We start from the raw sequence: 21,824 nt of genomic DNA, 5'->3' as shown, positions 1-21,824 counted from the left end.
CCATACTAGGGACCACCACCTCCACTACGGCCCCTCCTTGTCTCTTTTTTCTTACCACACCCACCTTTCCTCCCTGACGGCGCGGTTGAGGTGTCCACCTAGAGGTGAAGTATTTACTGCCCCATTTAGTTTCTTCAAAAACCACTTATTCAACTGTAGAAAATGAGGAGGAAGAGGCTATGAGGACAGGAAAGACGAATGCATTCCTGCAGTAGTTTCGCCCAGAAGCTTTAAACGCGGTCATACTGTTAAATCTGGTTCATACATATGCAACGAATTTACTTTGATAAAGTACGCAGTAAAAACGAGTTGGAATAGCTCTGATCAGGTCATTCATTCGCAAGGAGGACGGGGAATACATTTTTTCTTTTTTTTGTATAGCGTGTGTGTGTGCTACCGGATGAGAGAATATGAACACAATAAAGAGGAAAGATGGAATACCTTTATGACGCAACGGTGATAAAAGTTTCTGACCGCTCCACTAACAGCTCCACTTGGCATCCCTAAATGGAGTTGCATGTTGACATCAAGAAGGCGCAATATCTTATGCGTTAATAATGCTAGCATCAAAGCACATACGCGATGCCACTAACTTGCTGCATGAGGTCCTGTGAGGGCTGTTGGGAAGCAAGGTTCGTGTCTCCTTGCTGACTAAAGGGCTCTGGGTAGAGCTCTTCCTGCGTGGTCCAGTAAGCACCCAGACGTGGGTCCGCTAAAGCAAGCGGAGCGATCGGCCGCGGAGACCGCCACAGGTTGCCAGGCGTGCCGACACCGCCCCAAGCTTGAGCCCCTGGTTCAACGGAGTACGGCGTCGAATGTTGCCACCCAGAGTACCACAAGCCTTCCGGGACACGCCCTCCTGCAAGTATGTCCATGTTAACGGAGAGTGCCTCATGCGGCCTTCGGCTGCAAACCGGCGCTGGCGGCTTTCAATTCATCGATATCCGCGAAGAAACGGGTTTGTACCAAGCACGCCTGAATAAGGTAAGTGCCGTTGTCAAACTTAATACGAGACAAAAATTACCGCAATACTTAAGCTCTGTGCGCAGTTTAACAGCAGATGAGCCAGCGATTGAGGCGCAAAATGTTTTGAAAACTTCATGATAAAGATGCACAATATTGCCCTTATCGACACAAAATAACCTGCACCATGCAGTGACTGAAAATCGGACAAAAACCTCACGCTGGAGCTCGTATGAATCAGATTGTCGAATACTGTTTCCGTCTATGTCATATACTTGCACTTCGAAGAGCCGGCACGCATCTGTTCGTTAAGCCTTTGGAAGCTATGTGCAGCTATATAGTTTATTAGCAATATCACTAGGGCTTCGACAAGAGGGTCTTCCAGTGTCCCATGCAGAGCCACAGTGGCGAAGCGGACGAGAGTACGCGCATGTGCACAAATAGCTTGCCAGTAGCAGCTTCATCTGCTCGGTTGTTCTGGTGACGTCACACAACCACCCATGCGAGCAGACGAGCAGCGGGGGTTGTATGAAAGCTGTACTGCAAAGCTCAGCCGCAATGAAATTTATTTTCTTCTTGGACTCCACTCGACAGCGTGTACCTTATGCCTCGTAAATGGTTGCAGCCTTCGTTTTCCTTTCTGCTACTGTTCCTGCTGTTTGTTTTTCATTTCCTTGACTCCTTTTTTGTTCGAAACTGTATGGTGCCACTTTCGACCATATTTCGATTCCAAGCGAATTTTGATACCTATTGCTCACACGCTACACAGTGTCAGTGAACGTGCTTCATCTCATCCTCTGGTTTACTTGCATTCTAACGTAGAAGACTGGCCACATGGCCACATGCACTGTAATAAGATGCGTCCCCAAAACAAGTTGCACGAACCGTAGTGTCCAGGAAGAAAGCCAAGCCGGGAAGGAGGGTCCGAAACTCCTTCGTACTGCTGCTCTGGTGTCCAGGGAGCCCTGTGGTCGCTGGAAGCGTAGCATGGAGATTCCGGTGGAGTCGGCTCCAGAGAAGGCGAGCCGAGCGCTCTGCGAGAGCGGTGGAGCTGGCTCATTTACGTGCGTACGAGGCCGCAAGCGTGCCTGAGACGTAAAATGTAGCCCCCCCCCCCCCCCCTCCCCGCCACCCTTCCCCACGCTTCTGCACCTTAGCCTTCATTGTACGGTGCCATTACTGAAGCTAAAGCGCAGGTCAAAATGTATCATGCCTGAAAAACCGTCTCCATTTCACCTGCCAGGAACCTCAGGAGCTATGGCCACCATGGATGTATCGACAACAGGCAAACGGGGATTGCCCCACGCCAATGTTTTTGAATACCGTTATGGTGAACAACCATAGCTTCACACTAAGCTTTGTGAAGAGCAATATGTTACGCTGCCCTGCATTTGTGTGAGATTCTTGAACTCTCATGGTCAGAAGAAAACGACGGTTTTTGCCTCAGGCTCGTGATGAACCGGTATGCAGAGATATTAGTTTTGCATTTGTTTGAGCACGTTCCGGGGGGGTGGATATGCACAGACAGAAAATATAGTCTGTCTTGTAAAGAGCGTATCTGTCATATTTCGGCATTAAGCTGCATTTCAGCGCCATCTGCTCGGCGTCGATGGAACCTTTTACTGAGCGTGTAATTTACAGGAAATTACGCTCTGCTATTTACGCTGCGGCGTCGCCTTTTATTTATATGGCAAAGTGAGTGTCCCTTCTGTCGTCTCTCGTACTGCTGCATCCTCTTCAAAAGAACAGGAGTATTTCTCCATGCATCATCTGTTTCTGACAACAGCACACAGTGTTTCCCGACACTGTGTAGTTTGGCTAGTTGGGGCCTATTTAAGCACTCGATAAGAAAACAGAGGGCTGGCGCAGGACGTAACAACAAAATCCACAGTGGCGCACACTATTTGCACTGCTTAAACTGTAAGTATTTCCAACTTGCAGTGTAGGCTAAACAAACGAAAACTACGTAACGATGCTTATCGATTGTAATGTCTTATCCATGAAGTAGCAGCTTGCGCATGGAGAAAGACGGAAATATTCACCCGTTCAGAAGCACTCCTCGGTCATGGTGTGTCGGCGAGTGCACCGGGCAAAGCGGGTGCGGGTACCAGGGCCCCAAAAACTGCGTCCACGGGTCTTGCACCTGAGGGTCTGACGCCTGGCTCCCTGCCTCCGAATAAACGTATTCGGGAGCGGACAGCTGCGGTTCGAGCATCTCGAAAGCGGTCACTGCTGTCGGTGGCGACTGTTGGCCGAAAGGCGAGGACGGCTTGCTGCTCCCCGTCCCGGTCACCTCCTGCCAAGGAGTTTCGCCGATCTGTGCAGACATAAGTCCTTCGCCGTCGACCGTAAAACGTTCCATTAGGCAGGCCTTCTGGCAGGCATCCTTCATAGGCGTTATCACCATGGGACCCTGTCCATCTCCGGGCATTGACGGCGTCATCATCACATTAAGGATTTGTATGTGGTCTATGCTGCCCCTGGAGTCTCCTTGCGTGGTGTCCCTTCTAATGGCCGCAGACTTTACATTGCTTTTACGAGTGCTATCTTCTGGAAGGCCGTACACAAGAGTTCCCTCTGGGGTCGCGTCTTCCTCATCGCCGCCATTTTGCTCCTTGTCGCAATGTCCTTGTGTTGGTTCGCTCGTGTCCTCCTGGTTCTTGTGTCCGACGGGCTCAAAATTCTGCCTTTTACTGTACACCTTCGTGAGTATTCCATCCACGTCATTCGGGAGGGCTTCCCAGTCAACGACCGCAGGCGCCGTTAACAACTCTGACGCGAACTCTTCAAGCTTCAGCACGCGCTCAATCACATCACCGTCGCTGTCTTTGGCCAGGCTTACCTCACTGAGCGGTTTATTGAAGATCGAGTCTTCGATGATGGGCGGTGCTCCCATCGAGGTCTCGGCCCAAGCGGCGGCGTCCTCATCCTTGTCAGGTAACAGAGCCATGACTGTGCAGGAGGATGAGCTGCAATCGTGCTGGGCAGCTTGATGGGACGATATATGTAAGGACACCTTCGATCACCCACGAAGTTTGAACACGGTCTGCTTTAGCGAATCGAACGCGACGTTCTGATGAATGAGCCACGGGCTGATGGCGTTTCAGCTGCGTGTTGAACGTCAGGTCAGTCGTGTGGAAAGATTTCGTGAAGCGCTTACCTTTGTTTAGACTGGATTAGCGCTAGATCTTTACTCGAACGTGAGAAAGAGACCTTGTAGGCTCTGAAGTCGGCGTGATTCTTCTTCTACCTCTTAAAAAATGGCACTTGCCCACATGCGAGGATTGACCAAGGTGTAGTAGCATAAACAAGGAAATTTCTATAGGCGATTATGGCAAAATATGAGAGTCAAGCGTCAGTTTTGAAAAATGTATCGAGCGTGATGCACGCCACTCTTCTTCTACCTCATGCTTACCCGTGGGGCGCATGCATGATCCATATCCTTGTTCAGAACATCACGTGGGATGCCTAAAACTGGAATATTGAAAGCCAAAGAAAAATCTGCGATTCGGAAACCAGGTGACTGGCGTTCTTTCCGATAGAAATTGTGTGTTGCTGCAATGATTTCTATTACAGTAGTTGTTTCAGTGGTGGTTGCAGGTTGCGCCAACAAGTGTAAATGAAACTTACTTTTGTCTTTGTTATTCGCCGATAAAGAAAGAAAATAGGAAGCGCATAGGAAGTGCTATACGTGGCAGAGATATATGCGTTTTTGGACGATGAATTTTTTATTCACTTCTTCAGAACGGCGTCTTAAGCTACGAGGAGAATTAGAGCACTGTGTTTGCTGGCTGCACCTTCAGTATTGCGTGACGACGTTCTCCATTTTTCACCCACGAGCTTTCCACCGGACAGTTGTGTTTTTCCCGAACATTGGCACGAATTCGCCAGAAGTATTACTGGCCCATGCTGGCTGCAGATGTCAAGTGCAATGTATGAGCCTGACTCGGCTGCCAACGGCAGAAGACGAATTCTATCGAATGACGTCCTGTTTTGCCGGATCTGCACGGACTTGCTGCGCCCGCTTCCGACATCGTCTCTGGCTGATAGCTGGACTGTGGTCGCAACTGACTACCTAACATGGTAGTGTGAAACAAAATTGTTCCCAGAGGTACTGCTGTCGAAATAGTGAAATGTTTTATCAGTAGCATCGCGTTTCGTCACGGTACGGCAGCGGTTGTTTCAACCGACAGAAGAGCTGTGTTTGTCTCAGCACTCATTCAGGAAGACCGAAAAGTTAGCGGCACGAAACATCGACAAACCACTGCCCCTCATACCGTCGAACGAAAGGGCCTACATAGCGACCCAACAAAACTATTGCGGATATGATTTTCATCTACTCTGACAACGGCCCCAAAAAGCGTATGAGTTCCAGGGTATGAGTTGGGCATAGGGACACTTGTTGTCCAAGTAACTAATGACACATACAGCCTGCCAAATCTTAAGCTGGCGGGCCTGACGGTTCCGTTTCCGTACTTCTGCAGCTTATGGCGGAGCAAACTTGCGAAAATATCAAATGTAAGCACAGGCTCATAAAGCCCGTGCTAAATATTGAGTTTTCCGCAAGTTTGCTTCGACGTAAAGCGCAGGAGCGCAGAAAAAGCGGCCATCGCACCTGCAGCTAAAGATTCGGCCAACTGTACCTACACTGGGGAGCGGCCAAGAAGTAAGGGGCACTTGATGATGATGATGGTGTCCTCGGGCTTAATGGCACACACCTACGTTGGGGGATTGGCCAGGGCCTCTTCTTCAGGCACACAGTCGATAATCTTTTCAGCGTTAATGAAGCAGAGAAGCATGGTTGATAGGAGCGGTCGTCAATGAAACGGGTCAATAACGGGGGCCAACAGGCTGAAAGTGTTTTCCATCTTTTTTTAGTACTTTTCTGAACATGACGCGCACTATTTGGAATTTATGCTTCTTTTAAATGCGAATTGCTACAACAACTTCTTTTGGATGCACCAAATTTGGCTCGTAAAATCTGCACCTTAGGGCACTTCCCATCGTTTCAACCGCGAATCTTCAAGCCATTCTTTTGTTGACGCCCACCCCGGACACACTCATGTTACCTTCGTTGTCCTTCAGCCATAATGCGCCAGGGATGCTGATCATGCCGTTATCGACACCGAGATGGATACTGCGAGATTCTTACAAGATGTTTATTTCATCATGCTTATCATAGAGTGTGCATGAGTCATTACCTTGAGTATACAGAGTTTTCTACGATTAATCTCAGAACTGGCGACTTCATTTCGAGCAAACATTGAGTAAAGGGGAACGCGCTTTCGGTTTACTGCGTCGCGTCAGCCGCAGAAAGTCTGGCATGCGACGAGACAATCTTGATATAAGCTTTATATCCACCCCATCTTTGAGTTTGGATAGGTCCTTTTTCGAGGATGTGCTGCCTACCAGGTTCTTCCTCTTCTACTTCTCGAAATGCAGGCCTTGCTCGTGTGCCTTACTTTGCGGCGAATAATCTTTTTTTACTATGAGGTTCGTGTTCAGTCATCTCGTAAAGTTGAACTTCGACAACAAATACCCCTACCAGATAAAGTCACTTCCAGTGCCTACCTCGGATAGAATCTTCTAGGAGAACTTAGAGCGACACCCGTCGCACAATATTATTGCTACTGAAGCGCATAATACAAAAAAAAAAAAAAAATGCCGGACTCCAGAGCAGGCATTCATTCTTCGTAGCTTGACTGGGTTTTGTCACTTCGCTTGCCTGATTGCTTTCCTATTTTCATCGCGGAATTGCTGGCACTGGTTCTAGCCATCAGCAAGTTGTGTCCTTAGCAAAGTAACGTCATTATTGTGACTGATTCCATTACAGGTTGCACGGTCCCGACAGCTCGTATCCGGTCAGACTTGCATCTTCTCTTTTTTTGGTCATGTGCCTTGTCATGCTCGTTAGGTCAGGCGTGTGCGGGTTCTTGGCCACAGCGGAATTCCAATGAAAAAGACGACGTACTCTCTAGTGTCGGCTTCCTGGAAGGTTTGGTTTGGTTTGGTTTATGGGGTTTAACGTCCCAAAGCGACTAAGGCTATGAGGGACGCCGTAGTGGAGAGCTCCGGAAATTTCAACCGCCTGGGGTTCTTTAACGTGCACTGACATCGCACAGTACACGGGCCTCTAGAATTTATCCTCCAAAGAAATTCAACCGCCGGGGCCGGGATCGAACCCGCGTCTCTCGAGGTATGTTCTGCACTTATCTTCTTGATTATCATTAAAGGTGGGCGCCCGTTTGAAGCAGTTTCTATTGCTGGAACAATCCAAATAACTACCACTGTCTCGTCTGAGAACCTCCGGCATTTAAAGTAGACGCGGAATTCGGGTCATCAATGTGAGGTGACTGTCCCCAGTATTTGACACATAATTCCACCCCTAAATTTCTACTTTGATAAATCTGGGTGTTCTCGCGCGTCCATGTGTTCTTTCTCTAATGAACCTGGAACGTTGTATAATTTCCTCATTTCGTGTCGTCGATTCGCGTTGCTTTGCAAAATCTTCATTGAGCTTCTTCTGATATACTTAAGGTTGCCTCTGACAGTACTGCAATATCTCACGTTTGGAGATATTGCAGTACTATATTGCATTGATATTGATTGCACTATATTGCACTATATTGATATTGCATTTGGGCTACAGCCACATTATCGTTCACTCCATTGTTCACAAGTTCACTTCTGCCTCCGCAAGGATTCTTTCAAGGGGTGCCGAACCCGATGTGGTTTCTACTGTACTCCACCCATAATTTTACTTCATATTCTAATTTAAATCTACTTTTTATAGAGAAAATTTTGCACCTTTTTTATTACTTTGTTTTATATCTTTGCCTAAACTGTGTACGATAATATCAGTCTAAAATCGCGTCCTTGTGTGGCTAATCTCTCTTCTCGGTGTGTGCCCGTCTCTAAGGGCGCAACAAAAAAGAAAGAAAAATAAAACTTCCAACCAATGGTACTTGAATAGGCGCACTCGGAGGGGCAGGGGTTTTGTTATCAGGATTTCTGCACCTAGGCGGTGGTACTAAAAGAATTTCAGAGTTGTTTCTTTTTACTGGTTTCGAAGAACTTCTGATGCCAATTATATATTGTCAATCATATATTGTGATTCATATATATAAAATATATCTGTCATTAATATATGGCACAAACATAACATGCAAAGATGGCAGCAAAATGAGGCCCTGTTAAAACAGGAGTCCGTATGGAAAACACGGAAAGTGATAATTTACGAAAGAGTAGAAATTACAGTAGTGGAGTCCAATAAAGTTATTTATAAATCTAAAGTGAGGGGTAATATACAACAAGAAAGCAGGTAAATACACCGACGAGAGACAATGATAACAAAGGTGTGCTTATCGAGACATCGCCCGTCTTGGTAACCTCACAGCACACTCTCTGTGTGCTCATCATGGGCAAAAGAAAAGGTAACATAAACAGAAAAAAAGTGAGTCACGTGCTAGAAAATAATTTAGGAACCTAAAATATGTGAGTACGCGTGCTATGAATGAAAAATAACCAAAACCACACGGAACAATAGGGACGACTGCCGCTACTACTTCTAAAAAAGAAAAAGCACGTACATAAAGCATTCGTAGTCCTCACTCAGTCTTGTCAATTTTTTTTCTAGTCCCGTACTGCAGTGCCATACAATATAAAACAAGTTCAGGCACTTTTTGGTGTGACAAGATGGGCTGGCATAATTTTAAAAACGCTTTTTCTTTGTTTTTTTTTTTTTTATCGCTTTCCCTTCGTAGGCGGTCGTTCGCCCTGCGGGACACCTAAGTAGCGTGTGTCGGATTTCCAGGTGTGGTAGTGACAGGCTATTGCGTTTTCTTTTCTTTCCATTTTCTTTTCTTAACCACTGCCCACATGTTAAGGAGTGCTGAAAAACCTGCTCATTGCAGCTTGCTGCTCCCGATTAGACACGTGGCAGCATCGTCAGTCATATATGTGCATTAACCGGAATAACAATCGAAAGAACAAGAAAAACTCCCAATCGTTACAACTGGGACAGATTTCTCACCATATACATAGAAAAAGTTACAATGGAACAGCTATCGCAACTATTGTGTGATGTAAACTCCATAGCAAAATATCAGCAAACTCCAAACTAACCCTAAGGAAGCCGAAGGCACTTACTCCCTCCCTCACAATTTAATGAGATTAGAGGAGAAGGATAATGGCAGGGGCGGCCCTTTCCCCGTCTGTGATATGCCGATAAGGCTCTCTGGAAGACGCAGTGCCCAGCACATGTCCAAAATGTCCCCCTGAGATGGATCTTCATAACAATTTGTGGACGTGCCCAGGAACGCAGGACTGAAGAAGACGACGATTAGAGGAAACTGAACTTATGGCAGTAATAGAGGACCACCTTTCCTTGTGGCTTAATGACAACACTAAGAGCAGAAGCCTGCTGAGGTTTCTGGAAGGGAACAGCCTCCGCGACCAACTTTAGCTTATCGACAGCCTCTTTTTGTCACATTTAAAGTTTTCGAATTAAAAAAGAAAAAAGTTGCAGCAGCAAACGTCTTTGTTCGACTCTCCGCATTCGTTGCACGCTCACGAGCTCGCACTTCTGCTGTCGCCGGCTTTGCGAATAGCCAATCCAAGTGTCAAAACTTCAGCAAACAATGTCGGTGTGTGACCGGGGAAGCGAACGGAATAACTCGAAAATAGCGTCGGCGAATAAATCTTGATCGCTGCCTTCTCGCTCTTCCCAGAGGCATCTGCTGAATCTGCAGTGTGATGGGGGAAATTTTCTAGGCGTTCAGCGAGTAGACCGTCTAGTATATTAGTGGGTAAGTGCCTCACATCGGGTGGGAAAATGCCGTCAAAATAGAGATCCACATGGGCATTTGCGTAACGAACTCGTTGCCAAGAGCTGAGATTTGCGTCCCTGTTTCATAAAAGCATCTGTGTAAACACTACCTGATGCAGCCGAAACCTTGCCCGATAGTTCGTGAAAAAGTAGCCTAGGTGTGAAATAAATCGGCTGGGGTCACATTAGGCGCAGGCTCAAATGGCCGGAAGAAGGATTGCACAGTAAGGAGCTGGAAGCGGTAGTTTAGGTCGGGTATATGGACATCCAGGTAAAGCACAGCATCCGAAATTGATTTATGCCGTTCTAGGCACGGACGTAGGGCACGCCTTTCTAGAAGGAATAAGGGTTGAAGCTTATAATTTTGATAACGAGGAAATAGGGTGGAACCGAATTCGGGTATGGGCCGCACATAGGTCTTATTAAGTAATAGGAGCGTGTCTAGACGCATACCGACCATTTTATTACTTATTCGTGTCAGCTGGCCAAGGCTACGTTCTCCTTTTGCAAAGTTATTCCTGATATGAGGCCGCCAGTCCAAGTTAGGGTTGTATGTGACGCCTACATATCTGACAGATTCCACCTGCGGAACCGGGTATGGGCGATGAGTTAACGAGATTTAGAACGGAGTGTATGTTCGAAACATGAGCGCGCTACTTATGTGCATCGTTTATTACTAGGTTGATCTTGTCTAAACAGACCTCTAGAGTGTTCAGGTAGCCCTGGAATAACTGAGAGAGGGTGTGAATATCTTTTGCCGAAGGGAAAGGGCTATGTCCTCTGCGTCAAAAAAAAAAAAATGTTGTAATTACTTGGTGAATGGTTAGGTCTACAACCAGAATATTAAAAAGCAGTGGTTAGAGAACTGATCCTTGTAGCGCGCCTCTGGCAGCAAAGCAGGAGTCTGAACAGAAGGCGCCATCAAGTATTGCCTTTAAACATTGTCTAATCCACAATTCGGGTTTTTTCACAAATATATTATGCTCTACGCTGTCGGAGGCCTTTGCACTGTCTAGCGCCCCCAAGGCTGATACTTTTCGCATCGGAAGACGGATAATACTTACTAAATCCACATGCGCAGACCAAATCGAGCAGCCGTGAAGGCGGCAACTCTAGGCTGAATGTATGAACCTCCAAAGCATGCTTTGAGAGGGGGCTGCGCTCTATTCTTTCAGTTAACTTCACCAAATTGGAGGTGAAAGCAATCGGCTGTGTATTATCAATATATAATCCTTTCCCTGAGTCCTTCGAGATGAATATAATCTTCGCCATCTTCCAGTCACAGCAGATTCCATAAAAGGCTGTCGCTATCATCTTCTTTGTCTGCTACCTATTCCGATGATTCGTCTTCCTGCAGTTCCAAGCTCGCTCCAATTATATAAATAATCTTTTTTCCTATTACGTGGCCATCATATAGATAAGTATGGGTGGTTTATTGTTATCCAAGCGAGAATAGTGCAGCGAACATATATAACCTGCACTCCTACATGCACAGCCATGCGTGCACACAGCGTGTGCGTATAAAGACATGGGTGCGCTTTATTAATATACTGATGAGCTCTACAATGCGAATGCAAAATTGGATCAGTGAGGAATATGTCATGCAAACCTACGATGCATTTCAGCATTAAAAAGTGTGCACTCAAAATAACCGCAGTAGCAAAAACACGTAAAATAGGAATTAATAAAAGAACATCGATTGAACAGGAAAAGTGAGGCTTAAATATTTGACGGGAACTCAGAAACGATCCTCCGTGGAGCGACCCTATTTTATGCAGCCGCCGCGGTGGCTGAGTGGTTATGGTGCCCGGCTGCTGACCCGGAAGTCGCGGGTTCGATCCCGGCCGCGGCGGTTAAATTTCTTTGGAGGAGAAATTCTAGAGGCCCGTGTACTGTGCGATGTCAGTGCACGTTTAATAACCCCAGGTGGTCGAAATTTCCGGAGCCCTCCACTACGGCGTCTCTCATAGCCTTAGTCGCTTTGGGACGTTAAACCCCATAAATCAAACCAAACCTATTTTATGCGTGAATTTGTTTAAAGAAGGTTGGTCATTAAGCTATCACATTTAAAGGGCAACTGCACCACCTTTCGAGAATTCCGCACTAGTCCAGGATTCAAATCTATATAGGCTACAGGTAAAGCAAACCAAGTGTTTTTGCGCTAGCACTTAAAATAGAGACGTAATCCTGGAGGAGTGCGGAGAAGCTCGGTGTGACGTCACAGGAGTTAAGGTTGCAAACTTCCGCAGCAGCCAACCACGCCCTGCCGTGTAGTTGGATGCTACCAAACAACGCACGGAGGCCTTTGCCTTCGATGGCGTTGTTTTTTTTTTCGTTAAAGCAGGAGTTTATGCGTTGGAAATGTATTAGTACTTTCGAAGACGTCATGATTCGCCCCTCACTTAGAGCTGTGCGCGGTGGAGAAGCTTGATGGTCACCTCGATTTAAATCGGTGACTAAGTCACCAATTCAAATTATAGCCCGAAAGAAATTGACATACTTTACCTGCAGGTGTCACACATTCGACCCTTTTAAGCTCATCGATTTATAAAGCCTATGTAGTTGCCCTTTAAGCACGCAGCAACCAAATTACAGGTTATAGCTTCAAGCTTCGAGTATTCCTCCAAATTCCTCACAGAACAGAGCATTTCCTTCATAGCGTAAAGAGGAAACAAGCGAGAGAACAGCTTCAGTAGCCGCCGAGGTGGCTCAGTGGTTATGGCACCCGGCTGCTGACGCGAAAGTCGCGGGTTCGATCCTGGACGCGGTGGTCGAATTTTGATGGTGGTGAAATTCTAGAGACCCGAGTACTGTGTGACGTTAGCGCAAAGTAAAGAACCCCAGGTGGTCGAAATTTCCGGAGCCCTTCACCATGGCCTCCCTCATAGCCTGATTCGGCTTGGTACGTTAAACCCCCATAAACCATAAACCAAATAGCTTGAGAGCTGTGAATAGATGATTATATTCGATAAGAATATTCACAAGTACACCTAATTCTGTGTTGTCAATGCGGTAACATTATCAGCTGTTGACGTACTTACTGGAAGTGGAGCATTCCCTGGAGCATTCCCTGCAGCCAATGGGAATGCTCCGGACTGATAACGTCACCTCCCTGCAGCCAATGGGACTGCCCCGGTCTGATAACGTCACTTTCCTCCAGCCAATGTGCGAATTTTATGACCGACGACGCAATTTGGCCTCATTGGGACTCTAATGCTGTCGAAATAAATAAATTGTCGTTCTTGATACACATAGAAAGAAACAATTTATACTCACCGCCTTTGTCTCCAGCGTATTCTATATGGCGTCTTGTCCTTCTATTCCGGTACAATTCACGGGGCATAATCTTACATTCCATGAAGGTTCCCTGACAGGCTCACCGAAGAAGCCATGCAGAAGTGCACTAAGCATTCCTTCGTATGCTTAACCAAGACCGAAGCGCAGCCCCCCTCAGCAACTGTCAGGAGACGAAGAAAGCCTCTACCATCGCCTTCACTCGTGACGAATGTGTAAATGAGATAGCCGAACAAGCTATTTGCGTGCGATGCAACCAGACTAGCACGGCTTTTAATTTTTTTTTTCTTTCCAGTCCGTCAGGATTTTCTTTGAACAACAAGTAGTGCAGCAATGGAAGAGAAAAGAAAAGAAACGAAGATGAACGGGACGCATGCGCCAGTACCACCACGCACCACGAGCCACACGAGCACCAAGAGAGCACCTATTCTTTTCTCTGGGCCATCTTCTCCAGCCTTCAGGAAAAAATCGACTTCCGTGGCAAGAATACTGCAGCCATCATCAAAGATCGGTGGATCAGAACATCGAAGCTTGCTCGAAGAAGGGTCCCAAGGTCAAGTACACGTCCCTCAAGAAGACAATGTCTCAGAGCCACTCAGCGTCTCAAGCGTCCGTCTCGGGGGCTGCGGACGGCTGCTCGCCCTACTCCGGCATGATCAGGTCTTTTTTCTCGAAGGAAGATCCAGGCCGGGTCGCTCGCAGCGAGGTCTCTATCGGCTCTCCGCCCGTCATCGAAGACCCGGTCATCAAGCAGCTCTTCGGAGACACGAACCTGGACAACAAGAGCGACTACGACATGATCGAGCGCATGCTGAAGGGCGAGAAGTTGATCAGTCCCGAATCCCTCACGGCTCTGTCGCCAATCGACGTGCAGGCGATAACAAAGGATGCGGACCGGATTCTCAAGAACGTGCAAACCAGGCGCCGCTCGGAGGTGGGTATCATCACTGCGACCGGCCGCCGTGGCAGGAGCGGCTCCATGAGCTCGCCGTCGCCGGGCGGCTCCCGAAGTCGCCGCGGGTCGACTGCGGCCAAAGATTCCAGCGACCTGTTGTCCGCCGCGTCCATTCCTGCTAGGAGCCGGAGCTCTTCGGTGTCCATGCCTGCTAGGAGCCGGAGCTCTTCCGTGTCCATGCCTGCTAGGAGCCGGAGCTCTTCGGTGTCGAACATCACGATGCCTAGCGTCGTCAAAAAGGGCGCTGGCAAGGGCAAGAAGGGCAAAGAGAAATCCCTCGAGAAGAAGCACCGCAAAGTCGAGAACAAATGTGTCGGAACAGAAACGGCGCCGCTGAAGCAGCCGCCTTCACCGTCCGTGCAGCTATTGCCCGCGTGCAGCCTTTGCGAGCACAACGCATACGCAGGCAACACAGGTTTCGCACCTTACGCTGCTTACGGAGACTTTATGGTCAACTATTGCCACAGTGATGTGTCTAAGGCCAAGAAGACGTCGTCTTCGCCGTGGAACGGTCAAGACGCCGGGCCTACGGGCGACTCGCCCTCGTCAAAGTCCTTGCCCACCAAGAACGTGGTTAAGAGGAGCTACCGCAAAAAGAGCGGAAAGGAGGGTGAGAAGCGGCGCACTTCGGTGTGCGTCGAAGAAACAGCCACGTCGGAAGCGGTTGAGTTGCTGGGAGGCAATTCGTCCCGGCCGGCCGAGACCGGGGTACCTCCGTCGACGCCGGCCGCCTTTGCCCCTACGGGTCCGCGGGCGTCGGTGCGTCAGTACCGGTACACGGAGACCAGGATTCCAGTACCAGCGCCTCCGAGCCAGCAACCATGGCCACAGTTCTCGCCGCCCTTCTCTCCGCATCCGCTCTGTCCCGTACATTCTCCTCAGCCGTATTATGGACAAGCATCTTTCTTTTTGTGAGTATTTGAATTTAATCGCGCACCGTTCTTTTCAGAATCGCGAACAGAGCTGAACTTGTGGCGAAGCGAGTTAGATGCAAACTGTGTGCTCCATCAGCTCCGGAATACTGCCGTCATCTGACAAGAAGTCTGATTAAAAAATTACTTACAAGACACATGTTTAGCAGCCCAAAGAAGCTCAGGCTATGAGGGACGCCGTCGTGAAGGGCTCCGCAAATTTCGGCTTCCTGGGGTTCTTTAAAGTGCAATGACAACGCACAGTACATGGGCCTCTAGAATTTCGCCTCCATCGAAATTCGACCACCTTGGCTGAGATCGAACCCGCGTCTTTGGGGTCAGCAGCCGAGTGCCATAACCACTGAGCCACCGAAATGTAATGTGCAAAAGCGCGACGTTCAATACAGAGACCCGTTAAGAAGATGAAACAAATAAAAAGAAACAGTGCGGTTTTCAACAGTCCACGGAAAAAGACATAAGCTGTGCCTTCGTGTTCGTGAACATGCAAAAAAAATGCTCTGACAATGAATTCGATTTCGCCTGCAAGATTTGGTTTACCTACGGCTGTAACTAACCACTCGAAGGCACTTGCGGTGAGGAAAAGGTTTGCTTTCTCAGGTTTGAAGGCAGCGTTACAAAAGGCATGCCGTTGGCAGGATACTCACTTGACTTGCAGATACACTGAATGAATAAAAAAAGTGACTTTTGTTACGCTGAAGGGATGGCAGAGTCATACGAGCTCTTATTGGAATTAATGCGCACTGTTTGTTGTTCGGGCCCAAATTGGAGGTCGTTCTCTGTCGCATTAACTTCACCCACACTTGTTGGTTGTGCATCCGTATTTTATTTCACACGCTCGGCTTCTGACCCCTTAGTGTGAACTCTTGCTGTTTTTCTTGCTCATTATACGTGTTGGCAGCAAGTACAATGGCATATCGAATTCAAGGTCTTACAGTCAATGTAAACACCCGCAAGAAGTGATAGAGGTGGAGGGGTTTTGCGGTAATTCAAAGAGGAAGCAATTCAACGTACATGTTAGCTACTCATGTTCTTCTCTTTCTAAAGTTAACCGTTCTGTGTGTTTACGCAGACCGTATGGTTCCCCGCCGGCAGCGACCCAGGACCCATACGACGCACCACCTCAGGCTTGGTGGCAAGGCACAGCGATGCCGAGCCAGCCGCAGTTTCCGTCCACAGGGAACGAGGGGCCCGGGGAACCATTGCCGATGCTGCCACCTGAATCCTCTGCCGACGTCCGCCCAATCGACCCTTGGGACAGCGGAGCGCAGGTTCGAGTCGTTTGCCATTCTTAGTGGTTGAACTGCGCGGAATCAGGTATGGAACACGCAAGCGCATTGAGACGTAGCTACTTTTGCCATGTAAGAGTAAGCTGCCTTCTTTCTCTTCACGGGCATTAAACACGAGGCACGGTTGGTCTCTTGATAAAAAAGTAGCTTTTTTGGTGTTTGCACCGTGACATGCCGCCTCCTTCTTACCGCTTATTCTCTTTTGAAGTGTTGTCTGTGCTTAGACAGTGGCACCGACTTGAACAGTTGCCAACGGTTCCGGCACGCCATCTCTCGCGTTGACGCAGCAGCAGGCGTACGGCGGACCAGTGTCGGGGCAGACGTCTTCGTGGTACGCACCGCAATGGCAGCAGCAACCAGAGGGGGGCCCGTTCCCGCCAGTAGGCTCGCAGCAAAGCTTTCCCTCTGCAGGCGTCGCACCACCTGCCGACTATTACGGCTACGGTGAGTAACTCCTTAAAGCTAATGCATTTTAGGCTGAGCCCTTACGAAACTTTCGTATAGACAACACATAGAACGTGGAGGTTGGCTGGGTATGTATTGTTAAAATTTTTGTAAAAGAATAGTCACATATTCTTCGCAGACCACATGTGCACATTATGACATGCACAGATTCTTTCAAGACCGGCGGTTTAGCATTGCTAAGCATGAAATATTACCGACACCACTGCCACGTACTTGATATCACGGTTGAGGTGTCCACTCATCTAGCGATCCGGTTAGGCGCGTCTTCAACGTTTTAATTGTGAATGCCAATTTACCACATGCACACCTCGGCCTATGCTCCAGTGCTGCGTTTGTGCATCGGTGTTGTCAACGCATATGCGTACTGCTCTAGTGCCGTGTTTCTGCAACAACGCCACGCCAACGCATGCAGCGCACATCTTTCTATCACTACCTTCACAGAGCGAAAATCGCGAATATTAGTTTGATAGTAGTATTAGTAGATGAAGAAGAAGATGCGCCATGCGCAGCGCGAGATTGTGTTGCAGTTTAACACGATGTGTGAACGGCTGCGGCGATAGCCTAATGCTCTCGTGCAGTGGCCAGCGAAGCTGATCTTTTCGCGCTGGTACTGGTACGAATCCGAGTCGAGGCAGTAGTTTAATAACTTATTTGTGGTTTGCACTACGTCACCCTCAAGGTCAAGCATCATACAAATCGGTGAGCCGGTTTGTGTGATGCTTGATTTTGAGGGTGACCTTGGGAGCCGGTTTGACTTTGTGAAGTAGTAATTTCGCACTAGAACTACTACTTCACGCAAGCCGCGCACTTCCACGCTCGCTGAGTTGTGGTCCTGTTGTTCTATATAAGACACAGTTATGTCAAATCAAAAGTTTTCCTTTCCACTCGCGAGGCCACTTCCACAACACGAACTCAGTTACACTGCATTTATTATAAAATTGTAACGCGTCAGTAGAAAAAAACGTTACAGCACTAGACCACACTTCGTAGGCGGGCCGTAGAACTTCGCGACGTCTATCTAGTTTCGGTGAAGTCATTCTTGTCCATATGCTTGAAATGGCCTTACCGTTCTGACCAGCAGTGATTTCAAATATAACCGCCATCACTGACTAAAAATGGCACTTTAAGATTGGCGTAGAAGTTCAAAAAGTCGCGCGCACAACCGTACAAGCACCGTGCTTCAACGGGCTGTATCAACGTTTTTAGATCCCTTTCAGTTTGAAAGCTGCGGTGCGCGGATTGTCGCCTTTCCGTTTCCTTCCGTGCGGTGGCGCTCGCCACGCTGTTTGCCCGACCAGCGTGGCCCTTCGCGTCTACGCCATGGTCACTGCCGCCTGATTTGGAGCAGCCAGCAGATATCAGCATGGAAGATATCAGCTGTCCTGTGCCAGTTGTTGGCAGTGACGCTTATCTTACAGTATAAAAAAGCTTCAAGCAAGGGTGCTTAAAGCATCCCACCAGAAAGATGCTAGAGTTTACCAACATTGTAAACAAAGCAATCCCGATTTCTTTGAAGGAAGGTCCCGTTTTTGATAGGGACGTTTTTTGGGAGCTGCTAGACGAGCTTGAATTGCAAAACCTTGTTCGGCTTGGATGTGCAGAGCATATGGCCACTTTTACATGCCAAGTGCTGCATTTTGTCATAGTGACACGCATCCACTTCTAGGAGAGAGACGTGAACCGTCGGCTAGAGAACAGAGAAATATTGTCATTGCAAATAAAAAAGCTCGCCTTCAAGTAGCCATTCCCTCCGTGCTTCCGACTTAGTGTGTGTGCATTTAATGCTTGTCTGTGTTCAATGAAATTAACATTCTAAAAATGAAAGTGCAGTACGCTGCTCCTGTCTGTGCTATCATTGCAAATAAAAATCTCTTCTATAGTTATTCCCTCCCTGCATCCAGCTAAGTGTGTCTGCATTTATACTTGTGTTCTCTGAAATTGGAATTCTAAAGAACGCGCAAAATGCTGCTCGCATGTGCGGTGCTTTGTTGATAATATAGCGCGGAATTTCGTGACTGATCTAGAAGCGGAACATCGCTAGTTTTATCCTTTCATTAATGTTTCGTGCATTCTCCCGAAGAAATATTCATAGCTCTATTCCAACATACGCATATCAGCGCTAAACGTCGCAGACGTGATGCGATAAAGCGCAATGCAAACGATTGGTTTTTTGCGAACTGGCATCAGCCTGCTCTTTATCTCACCCTTACTAGCCAGGTGAAACATTTCTTTAACCATGAGGCTGAAGTTTCAACGTGACAGCTCCAAAAGTACAGCGAATTTGAGTTCGACGTGTTCGCTCCCAATGTTATCGCGGATGAGAACAGGCTGTCACAGCAACTGCCAAGCGCGAGCGCTCCGGCGCCTCCGGGCCGACAGCGACAGCAGCGCCGCGTGGTGAGTGGAAGCGGACGGGGGCCGCTTTCTCGGGCGCGGCGCGGGGGAGCTTGCAAACTGAAAGGATCTAAAAACGTTGGGCTGTATTAATTCGTGCATGACGAAAGACGCATTGGACTGAGATAAGATGGTCTGCAGGGGCGGCGAGTATAGTTAGTGCTGCGAAAATTGTCAGTGACGCGTGACAGCTGCCGAAGGGTCGCGAAGCTTGGAATTGAAGCTAGTAACGCTGAAGTTCCTCGGTCTTCAGGGAGCAGCATTTAAACACTTGAGCTTCAATTCAGCGACATTTAAGATCTGCACTTCACCTACAGTTAAGTAGATGCTCTGTCTTGCATGTTCTGGGCTGCGTAGTGATTCAGGCTAGCTGATAAGGCTACGCTAAGGGAAACTAGAAAGTAGCAAAAGCATCTTGTGCCTGATGTTGCGGTGCAGTAACCACAGACTAGACTGCGCTATTTGTTGTGACACTGCTGCGGCCACTGTATGCTCCAGCGACCTCAGCGCTGGACGCTGAAAAACTGAAGAGGGGTCGAATGGCGCGTGTTGATCGCAAAGTGTTGCTTTCTACGGACATGTACTACATACAAGGTAAAAGCCACGTTGATACTGAATAACAGAACGAAATTACTCGACAGATAAATTCGGGATAGTGCAGTTCGATTGTGACAATTTAATGCGCAGAGCTCGTAGCATGAGCGCATCTTTTGATGGCCCTCAAATGTGGTGACGGTATTCTGGGATGGCTTGTTCATTCATGTTTAGGATGGTTCTTACAAAGCAGCGCGATGTACCTTCCGCAGGTCCTTTAACGACTGGAAAGTGGCCCGTGACGCAAGGAGAGTGGTTGCCCTACGCTCCCGAAGGTCCCAGTCGTCGAACCATGCGAGACGGCAAACAGGAGGTTAGTGGTAACATGCACGTACTGGCACGAGAAATAGAAAGGAGGATATTTCATTCGCACATGACAAAACCAGCAAAAGAAATGCGACACAACAAATTAGAAAGGCATAGTTCAACGCAGATTATAACGCTTGTACTGTTAAGCGTTCCTCTAAACTGCTCGATTGCTTCTCTCTCTCTCTCCATCCTTCTTGTTAGTTGGCTATGTGTACAAACAAATTGCTTTCTCGCGCAGCAACGTTGGGAAGCCGTTTCGGGGATATATCTTAAACAACAACTAACCAGAAAAATTGTGCGCTTCATTTATACCTGGGTCGTAATTATCAACTAAACGCTAATAAAGTGTCCTCCTTCATATTCCTCAGATTTGGACTTGACTTTTTGCTTATGGTTTAGACATATTTCGCATTTTTTTTATCACGCTACGCAGCGTAGCCGTTCCAGACGCGTCTGACTTGCAAGCACGACAATCGACAATCTGCATTAATATAGGCTGCGCTGCGATTGTTTAACTTTCTCCCACAGAGCTGAGGGAAATAAGCGCCTCGGTAGCGTCGTAACTGAGACAGTTAAGTTCCCTAAGTGCACAGGCACAGCGCACTCTATAGAGACAACGCTCTACGAAGGAAGACTCACGCCTTATACAGGTCGTTCGTTAACATAGTACGTTCAGAGCAGTCCAGATTGTCAATCACGGTTATGTATTTAGTATGTGGTTTAGGCACACCTTCGGACACTCGTGCTTAAGTTGTGCACTTAAGGGTTACGGACTTAGTTAAGGGTTAAGGATCTAGTATATGTGTTGCCATGCGACTGTATGCTAATGAGCAGTGTCATCAGAAAGAAAGTGGCAAGTAAAAAAGGAATAGAGATAAAAACAGCGCTTTCGCATTTACGACTAAGATGTCATAGCTGCCCTCCGTAATTTTGCAAAGATCATAAGAGCGATTATGTTGCGCTGGAGCTTCCGCGCCGACATCATCGCTATTCATTCGACTGCTGTCGCTGCGAGCGCAACGGGCTAAAACGACGTCATTCGTACTCCCCAGTTCTTTACAGTTGCACGTTGCTTGCAGCTCATTGGCTGCTTATAGCTCTTTTTTAATGCGACATTATTAGGAGGGCCGTGAAAGCGATAAATGTTTGGCGGCACCAGTGTATGTTTGAAGCCTCCACCTACTAGGTGGTGTTGAGGGCGACTTGCCTCTCTCCACATGCCACCCGTCAATCGTCCTCTCCCCTCCGTCTCCGCACTTGTAAGAGAGAGGAGGAATACGCCGGATAAAGAATGACCCAACAAAAAGAAAATGACTTATTCAATAGCAGGCCTGCGGGAAAAGTGTATAGCCTCTCGAATAACTATTTCCAGAAACAAGGCTAGAAGCACTCATTCGTTCTCGCATTGCTCGGGCAGAGCAACTTGGGTCTTGCAAGCCCCACCGGTAGCTGTGTCTGAAACAGCCCACCTGCCAGTGGAGTGGGGCATCGCTTAACCGCTGGTAGTGGTATGAGGACTCGCCACGATCTAACAATGTGACACATTTTGCGTAGTTGCGCAGTCGGAATTAGAACAGAACCAGAATTGGAATAGATCGGGCGAAGGACAATGTACTGAGAATAGGAATAAAATCAGAACTGGATTAAACTGGCGAGTGAAAGAAGAATATCGCATTTCCTCCGTATCAGTCCAATTGATCGCCCATAATTATTCCCTGTCATCTTGGGCCACCAGGAGTCAAGATTTTAACTAGTCTGGAATTTCGCACTGCACGCTAACACGAAAATTTACGCAATTTATGAAT

Source organism: Amblyomma mixtum, chromosome 5 (genome assembly GCF_055824585.1).
Source record: "Amblyomma mixtum isolate Tamu chromosome 5, ASM5582458v1, whole genome shotgun sequence".
Classification (NCBI taxonomy): domain Eukaryota; kingdom Metazoa; phylum Arthropoda; class Arachnida; order Ixodida; family Ixodidae; genus Amblyomma; species Amblyomma mixtum.
Note: the sequence above shows the minus strand (reverse complement) of the source record.